Source organism: Theropithecus gelada, chromosome 4 (genome assembly GCF_003255815.1).
Source record: "Theropithecus gelada isolate Dixy chromosome 4, Tgel_1.0, whole genome shotgun sequence".
NCBI lineage: Eukaryota > Metazoa > Chordata > Mammalia > Primates > Cercopithecidae > Theropithecus > Theropithecus gelada.
This window is the reverse complement of record NC_037671.1, coordinates 48,517,662-48,527,235: the sequence shown is the minus strand read 5'-3', so window position 1 is coordinate 48,527,235 and position 9,574 is coordinate 48,517,662. Positions and strand designations below refer to the sequence as shown.

The following is a 9,574-nucleotide window of genomic DNA, read 5'->3' as shown; positions in this document are numbered from 1 at the left end:
CAGGAGCCCTTGCCAGCCTCTAGAGAAATCCTAGAACACTCAGCCCTGACACATTAATACCCTGCACAGATCAGAGACTGCTGGCCATGCAGACTTACCAAGCCACAGACTTGTCTTCCACAAGCACGTTCTTACCTCAGCCATGAAGTGACCAAGCCACGTGTACTAAGGGTTGAAATCAAAGATATGTACAGGGTACTGGGTATTAACCAAATACCAAGGGCAACAGTTAACTGGAATACAAGGTTAAAATCAGCAACAAGTTCTATGCTCCAGTGCTGATATCAGATACAAGCTTCAAGGACAATTTCTTTTCAAAGGCTTATTCCGGTATCGTGAGGACAGCATAAGGTGTATGCATTTTCCATGGACAAATTTATACTTCTGAATTAACCCATGCAGAAATGCTATGCATCTGCTTGCAGTCCATTTAGAAGCATTTGCGGTGGACGATGGAGGGACCCGACTCGTGGTACTCCTGCTTGCTAATTCACATCTGCAGGCAGGTGGACAGTGAGGCCAGGATGGAGCCAGAGATTCACACTGAGTACTTGCACTCTGGGGGCACGATATCTTGATCTTCATGGTGCTGGGTGCCAGGGCAGTGATCTCCTTCTGCATCCTGTCGGTGATGCCAGGGTACATGGTGGTGCCGCCAGACAGCACTGTGTTGGCATACAAGTCTTTGGGATGTCCACCTCACTCTTCATGATGGAGTTAAAGGTACTTTCATGAATGCCACAGGATTCCATGCCCAGGAAGGAAGGCTGGAACAGTGCCTCGGACACCGGAACCGCTTATTTGCCGATAGTGATGACCTGGCTGTCAGGCAGCTCATAGCTCTTCTCCAGGGAGGAGGAGGATGCAGCAGTGGCCATCTCCTGCTCAAAGTCCGGAGCGACATAGCATAGCTTCTCCTTGATGTCGCGCATGATCTTCCACTTGGCCATGGCGGTGAAGCTGTAACTACGCTAGGTGGGGATCTTCATGAGGTAGTCAGTAAGGTCCTGGCCAGCCAGATCCAGACGCAAGACGGTGTGAGGGAGGGTGTAGCCCTCATAGATGGGCACCGTGTGGGTGACCCCATCTCCAGAGTCCATGACAATGCCAGTGGTGCGCCCAGAGGCATAAAGCATCAGCATAGCCTGAATGGCTGCATACATGGCCCGGGTGTTGAAGGTCTCAAACATGATCTGAGTCATCTTCTCCCTGTTGGCCTTGGGGTTTAGCGGGGTCTCGGTCAGTAGCACCAGCTGCTCCTCCAGGGCCACACACAGCTCGTTGTAGAAAATGTGGTGCCAGATCTTCTCCATGTCGTCCCAGTTTGTGACAATGCAGTGCTTGATGGGGTACTTCAGGGTCAGGATACCACACTTGCTCTGGGCCTCATCGCCCACATAGGAGTCCTTCTGGCCCATGCTCACCATCATGCCCTGGTGCCGGGGGCACCTGACGATGGAGGGGAACATGGCTCAGAGGGCATTGTCCCAGCAAAGCCGCTTTTCACATGCTGGAGCCATTGTCAATGAAGAGCGGGGGATCTCTTCTTCCATTGCCACAGGCGGAGGAGCACAGAGCAGAGGGAGGACATGGCGCAGGGGCTGGCAGCGATGACTGAGCATCTTTATAAATCTTATCATAAAACTGAAAAATGCAACACTACATAAAAACTTTCTACTTCTTATGAAAAAAAAAATGCCTCCTTACCTGATCTTTTCTCACAGATTTCCTCAATCTCAGAGCATCAGAGAGAAGAAGAGGCCATCATTCATTCATTCAACAAACATTTATTGAGGGCCTACTATGTGCCTCTGCCAGGCACTGTAACAGGCCTTGGAAAGACAGGACAGCTCAGTGAAAAACACAGCCCAAGTCCTTGCCCTTACTGAGCTTACATTTTACAGGCATTTAGTGGTTAGAAAGTACTACAGACTGAATTGTATCCACTTCCAACCCCAAATTCATATGTTGAAGCCATAACCCCCAATGCGACTATATGTGGAGACAGGGCCTTTTTGTAGGTAATTAATGCCAAATGGGGTCATAAGGGTGGGGCCTTAACCCAGTAGAACTGGTGTCCTTATAAGAAGAGGAAGAGGCCGGGCGCAGTGGCTCACGCCTGTAATCCCAGCACATTGGGAGGCCGAAGCGGACAGACCATCCTGACTAACATGGTGAAACCCCATCTCTACTAAAAATATAAAAAATCAGCCAGGCGTGGTGGCAGTCGCCTGTAGTCCCAGGTACTAGGTAGGCAGAGGCAGGAGAACACCATGAACCCAGGAGGCAGAGGTTGCAGTGAGTCAGGAATACGCCACTGTACTCCAGCCTGGACAACAGAGTGAGACTCCTTCTCAAAAAAAAAAAAAAAAAAAAAAAGAAGAAGAAAAACAGATGCCAGAGACTGCTCTCTTTCCACATACACAGAGAGAAAAGGCCATGTGAGGAAACAGCTAGCAGGCAGCCTCTGGCAAGCCAGGAAGACAGGCCTCACTGGAGCCTCACCTTGAAGGCACCTTGATCTTGGACTTCTCACCTCCAGAACTACAAGAAAGTAAATTTTTGTCTAGCAAAATACTTAGACTGTGGTATTTTGTTATGAAAACCTGAGTAGATTAATGTAAAAAGTGTCAATGGCTACCGTAAGATAGAAGAGGAGAAAGGAAAGAAAGGAAATTGCTCACAGAACAGGAACACTGAATGATTGTAATCACTATTTTGAATTTTTTTAAAGTTATTTTACAAGATCCTTTATTCTTTATGGATTCTAGTAGAGGAAAATTGACAACTTTCCATGATACTCCCCTTGATTCCCTGGTTTTCTCAGCACCATCTACAGCCTTTTGCTGCATGGTTATGTCTAATGTTTATCTGCCTCCCGAGGCTCATATAGCACTCCCATAGGATGTCTCGGCCTCGTTCAGACACCAGCTGCTGCTGCTCAGAGGCTGCTCTAAATATAACTGCATTCCTCTCAGGGTTTTCTCTTTTCTCCAGTGAATCAAACGCTTTGATTCTCAGTTCTGGTTTTAATTGACCAACCAGGTAATTTATTTCCAAATATAAACGATCTCCCTTCTGTATTTCAGAATTGTAAAAGACAGTCTGCTCTCCTTTGACTCTTGAATTAAGTAAGCATATACCCCAGCTAATGGCCACATGGGTCTATCCCCTGATCCCTCAACTAAACTCTGGGTGTTTGTATGTGTTATCTATTGCCATTTAATAAATTACCATAAGTGTAATGGTTTTAACAACACACATTTATTATCTCCACATCTGTGGGTCAGGAATCCAGCTGAGCTGGGTCCTCTACTTCAGGGTCTTTCACAAGGATACAATCATATTGGTGACCAGGGCTAGGGTCTCATCTGAAAGCTCGGCTGGGAAAGGATCCACTTCCAAGCTCACTCAGGTTGTTGGCAGAATTCTGTTCCTCAAAGGCTGCTGGACTGAGGGCCTCAGTTCCTTGCTAGCTGTTGGCCAACAGCCACCCTAAGATCCTTGTCACGTGAACCTCTTCTTGCTACACGGGGCTCTTGAACATGGCTATTTCCTTCACCAAAGCATGAACACCAAGAAGACAAATAGAGAAAATCTGCTAATGAGACAGAGGTTACATGCTTGTAACATAATTATGGAAATGATAGCTCATCACCTTTGTTGTTATCCTCTTAATCAGAAGCAAGTCACAGGTCCACACCACTCAAGGGAGAGTAGGTTCATATGCAAGGAGGCAGGCATAATCGGGGATATCGGGAGGCAGGCATTATCGGGTCATCTCAGAAACTTCCTCCCACAGTACTGGTGAGCAGAAAATAAGCCACTTGTATCCATTACTCATCCCTACATCTCTTCTGCTTACTTTCTTATTTCTTAAGAAAAGAAAGCCTCAGGAAGGTGATACTGGTTTGGTTGTGATCATCAATCTCTTAGACATCATAGGTCAATTCTGTGAAATTTCTCCAGCACTCCAGATACCTCTTACCATGAGCCACTTGAATGACAAATAGGTACCCTCTACTAAACCCACCTGACATGGGATGTACATAATGTCTGCCAAAAACTACCTTTCCTTTCTCAGGGAATGAGCCATACTATCGGAATTTCTCAAGCCAGAAACTAAGTTACCCTGACTCCTTCCTCTCCATCACTCTGCCTTTATGGAGCAAAATATTAAGCATGTATTTCAAAAGAAGTATAAATTATGTGGAAGGGAATCTATGAATGAGGGTAGCTATTTGGTAATGATGGAGATAGGGTAACACAACAAGGGAATTCCCATGTGATTTGGGTAAATTAATTGACATCTCTAAGATATAGTTTTCTCAACTAAGAATGGAGGGATAATAATAGTAGACATAAATCAAGGAATTGTTATGAGGATCACAGGAAATGATATCTGTGAAATGCTTGTATATCTGACATCCCACAAGCCCTCTATATATGTCAGCTACTATATCAGCTGTTAGAGAACCACATTATGGCTGTCATCGTTTGCTCACTAACTCAATAGTGTCTTCTCTCTTACATCCTCCACTTTAGAGACTAAGAAGCTAATTACTCATTTTCCCAGCCTCTCTTGTAGCTGGGGCTTCCCAGGGGACAGAGTTCTCGAAAAGCTTTTGTTTTTCTAATGAGAACATCTTTCTTCCTTGAACAAAGATTCAGTGTCTGCAGTGTCAGCAACCATCTGTGTCCATGAGGTAGCAAGCATTTAGTTGAACATGAGTACACTAAGGATGGTGGAGTGGAATCTCTGAGAATTCTGTCAAACAGCAGAACCAATCCAGCATCCAGCTACCTGCAGGCTCCTTGTTACCTAAGAACATGAAACCTCTCCAAGTTTAAGCTACTGTTGATCAGGAATTCTGTTATTTGCAGCTGAAAGCACTCCTAACAGATATATTTGTCAGTAGCCTAGAAGTCAAATATCTGAAATGTTAAGTCCATACATTTTGGCTATGATCATAACCTCTATCAACTCAAGGCTTCAAATCCTGTCTCTTTCCACACTGGATAACTTTTTATGTAGTATAAATTCAGAAAAATTTTGTGGCCTCTCTAATGTTCTCTGTTTGTTCTTCTTGCTAGTTTACTACGTTTACCTAAAAACTGTATCCCTGACAGTGAAAGCAGCCCCACATATTCAAGGCTCCAATATTATGTCAAAGAAGTAGTAAGAAGAGAAAAGGTATCAATACTAAAAAGAGACAGAACTTCAGAAAGAGACAACAAACAAAAGAGGAGGGAGGGAAATACAGAGATCTAACCATATACAACATCAGCCCTTGGTGTTCAAAGTTTTACTTTGTAGTTTTATTTTTAGAGACGGGGTCTCATGCTGTTACTCAAGCTGGAGTGGAGTGGCGTGATTATAGCTTACTGCAGTGTTAAAGTCCTGGGCTCAAATGATTCTCCAACCTCCTAAGTAGCTGAAAGTATAGGCACAAGCCACTGCACTAACTAGTTTTTTGTTGTTATTGTTTGTTGTTTGTTTGTTTGTTTGTTTTTAATAGAGATGGGGTCTCACCATGTTGCTCAGGCTGATTTCAAACTCCTGATCTCAAAAAGTCTTCCGTCTCAGTCTCCCAAAATGCTGGGATTATAGGTGTGAACCACTGTGCCCAGGCTAAAGTTCTTACAGTATTGATCTTAGATGTTCCCCTCAAGCATACATTTATTATGTGACTTTCTCCAACATTCTGTCTCTTCCTAAGAATTCTCAGGAGGGATATTTCAGGATCATAAAACACACACACATATATAGACTTCAGACAGGCAATATACAAAGTACGTAAGTGTCTATCTAATGTAAGTTAAGGGCCCAGTGAAAACTTACCTTCTGCAAAATATCTGGTCTATACTCCTGCCTATAAATGCCAATACCTGGCTGAAAATGCTATCTTGAGACTTACTAATGTGCAGATGACACAGCAATGGACTGACTCTAGAACTGCAATGGCCACTAGCCACCTGTAGCTATTGGACACTTGAAATGTAGCCAGTGCTATATATTGAAGTTAAGGGCCCAGTATGTCGAATACATTAAATGAATAAGTCAGCAGAGCTTTAATAAACAATCAGATTAACATCCCAGTAGGAGAATTACAATCCCATAAGTAGTAGATTTAAATCCTTACTGGTCCCAAGTTGTGGGTCAGCAAAAGCATTTGCCTGTAGATTTTGGGGGGAAACACACAGCCATTACATTGCTTGATGGTCTCTGTGTGGGTTCCTTTTAAAGTTATTCCTATTTGAGAGTAGCAAAAGGAGGCATTTTCCAGATGACAAGATTTTGTGTTTTAGAACACTCTGTAAGCCAAAGCCAAAACCTTCCACATTTTTTCAATTAATAAAGAAAAATGAAAGACATATACTTGAGTGTAGGACTACTAGTCAAATTAGAAAGATGTTTAACTCAAACAAATGCTCTAAGTATAGGGATCTCCTAGCAGGGCTTCTGCCTCTCTTTGTAGCAGAAGCTGAGCTATTCCAGAACCTTCACATCTTCAGCCAGCTAAGTTAGTATAAAAGGGAGGCAAATACACAAGCACTAAACTCTGAATGCAAAACAAAAGAATCCCCTTCTCCCTTAAATCAGCTGGTGAATAGCCAACAGGAAGATCCTCTAGATGACTATCTGTGTGTGAATTAGAAATTTGGAATTTCAGGAAAGCCATCCATAAAGGAGCAGAAAGCTGAGAATACACCTCCTTTGCATGTGGACAGCATCCCAGAAGACAGAATCAAGAGTCAGAAGATAGAATGCTGTGGTGGTTAAACGTTGCTAAGGAACCACTACCTTGAGAAAAAAGTGTTCCTTTGCTTGTGTGCTTGCTTGTGTCCTTACCCAAGTTGGGTAAGAACTTATCCCGGGGAAAGGAGGCCTGTTTCCTTGGCAGTGCCTCTATCTGCGTCCTCACAAAAGAACACTGACTCACTTGGTAGAAAAGACAATGTGATACCCTGATGCTGGTGAAACTGTTCACTGTAAAAGTGCAGTCAACTCTTGAATTCAGTAGGTTCCAATGCTTGACTTTGGGATTTGACCAGAATGATATGTTCCAGTTCCATCTCCCTCCTACTGTCTGTGAATTGGTCAGTTTATTTGCTATAGTGGAAGACACAATTGGTTGCTTTTCCCAAAACTATTACACCATATTTTTTCCTTGCTTGCAGTGTAGTATAGAGGCTAAAATTGCCAGATACTTATTTCCTAAGCATCCATGAAGTTTATAGCAGATTTTTGGAAAAGGTTTTCTCTCTGTAAATGGAAACACTGGCAAAGAGATGCCCCATTTCATTCCATTTTAGTTTACAATGGCTGATATAACAAATTACCACTAACTTGGCAGCTTAAACCAACAGATGTTTATTCTCTCACAATTGTGAAGGACAGACATCCAAAGTCAGTATCACTGGATCCAAATCAAGCTGTTAGCAGGGCCACACTCCCACTGGGGCTCCAGGGAAGAATCAATGCTTTGCCTCTTCCAGCTTCTTGTGGCAGTAGGCATTGCTTATTGTCCACATCACTCTAATTTCTGTCTGTGGTAACATTGCCTTCTCTCTTCTGTGTCTCAAATCTTCCTCTGCCTCCTTTTTGTAAACATACTTGTGATAAAAAATTAGCTGGGCATGGTGGCATGCACCTGTAGTCCCAGCTACTTGGGAGGCTGAGGCAAGGAATTTGCTTGAACCCAGGAGGCAAAGGTTGCAGTGAGCCGAGATCACGCCACTGCACTCCAACCTGGCGACAGAACAAGACTCCATCTCAGAAAACAAACACACAAAAAAAGATACTTGTGATAGCATTTAGGGACCACTCAGATAACCCAGGATAACCTCCCCATCTCAAGATCCTTAATCACTTCTGCAAAGTCCCTTTTTGCCATATAAAATAACATTGCCAAGTATCAGGGTGATATGGTTTGGCTGTGTCCCCACCAAAATCTCATCTTGAATTCCTACATGTTGTGGGAGGGATCTGATGGGAGGTAACTGGATCATGGGGGCAGGTCTTTCCCATGCTATTGTTGTGATAGTAAGTCTCAGGAGATCTGATGGTTATTATAAAGGGGAGTTTCCCTGTACAAGCTTTCTTCTGTTGTCTGCCACCATGTGAGGCATGCCTTCTACTTTCCATCATGATTGTGAGGCCTCCCCAGCCACGTGGAACTGTAAGTCCATTAAACCTTCTTTGTTTTGTAAATTGCCTAGTCTCAGGTACATCTTTATCAGCAGCATGGAAATGGACTAATACAATAAATTGATACCAGCAGAGTGGGATGTTGCTGAAAAGATACCTGAAAATGTGTAAGCAACTTTGGAACTGGGTAATAGGCAGACACTGGAACAGTTTGGAGGGCTCAGAAGAAGATAGGAAAATATGGGAAAGTCTGGAGCTTCCTAGATACTTGTTGAATGGCTTTGAAAAACATGCTGATAGTAATATGAACAATAAGGTCCGTGCTGAGGTGGTCTCAGATGGAGATGAGGAACTTGGGAACTGTAGCAAAGGTGACTCTTGTTATGTTTTAGCAAAGAGGCAGGTGGCATTTTTCCCCTGCCCTAGAGATTTGTGGAACTTGAACTGGAGAGAGATGATTTAAGGTATCCAGCAGAAGAAATTTCTAAGGAACAAAGCATTCAAGAGGTGACTTGGGTGCTATTAAAGGCATTCAGTTTTATAAGGAAAAAAGAGCATAAGTGTTTGAAAAATTTGCAGCCTGACACTGTGATAGAAAAAAAAAAAATCCCATTTTCTGAGGAGAAATTCAAGCCAGCTGCAGAAATTTGCATAAGTAATGAGGAGTCAAATGTTAATCCCCAAGACAGTGGGGAAAATGTCTCCAGGCATGTCAGAGATCTTCATGGCAGCCCCTCCGATCAAAAGCCTGGAGGCCTAGAAAGAAAAAATGGTTTCATAGGCTGAGTCCAGGGTCCCTGTGCTGTGTGCAGCCTAGGCACTTGGTGCCCTGTGTCCCACCCACTCCAACCACGGCTAAAAGGGGCCGAAGTACAGCTCAGGCTGTTGCTTCAGAGGATGGAAGCCCCAAACCTTGGCAGCTTCCACGTAGTGTTCAGCCTGCTGGTACACAGAAGTCAAGAACTGAGGTTTGGGAACCTCCACCTAGATTTCAGAGGATGTATGGAAGAAAACACCTGGATGTCCAGGCAGAAGTTTGCTGCAGGGGTGGGCTCTCATGGAGAACCTCTATAGGCCAGTTTGGAAGGGAAATGTGGGGTCAGAATACCCACACAGAGTCCCTACTGGGGCACCACCTAGTGGAGTTGTGAGAAGAAGAGGGCCACCATCCTCCAGATGCCAGAAGGGTAGATCCACCAACAGTTTGCACCATGTGCCTGGAAAAGCTGCAGACACTCAACACCATTCCATGAAAGCAGCAAGGAGGGAGGCTATACCCTGCAAAGCCACAGGGGCAGAGCTGCCCAATACCATGGGAACCCACCTCTTACATCAGCACGGCCTGGATATGAGACATGGAGTCAAAGGAGATCATTTTGGAGCTTTAAGGTTTGACTACCCTGCTAATTTCAGACTCACATG

The 9,574-nt window shown here is 44.1% G+C and overlaps 1 pseudogene across 1 annotated transcript; it reads right to left on the bottom strand.

The window, feature by feature from the left end:
• Nucleotides 1–430: 430 nt before the first annotated feature.
• Nucleotides 431–1,536, bottom strand: LOC112623465 (annotated as a pseudogene). The gene has a single exon (XR_003119143.1). The product of XR_003119143.1 is annotated as an actin, cytoplasmic 1-like (transcript).
• Nucleotides 1,537–9,574: the final 8,038 nt, after the last annotated feature.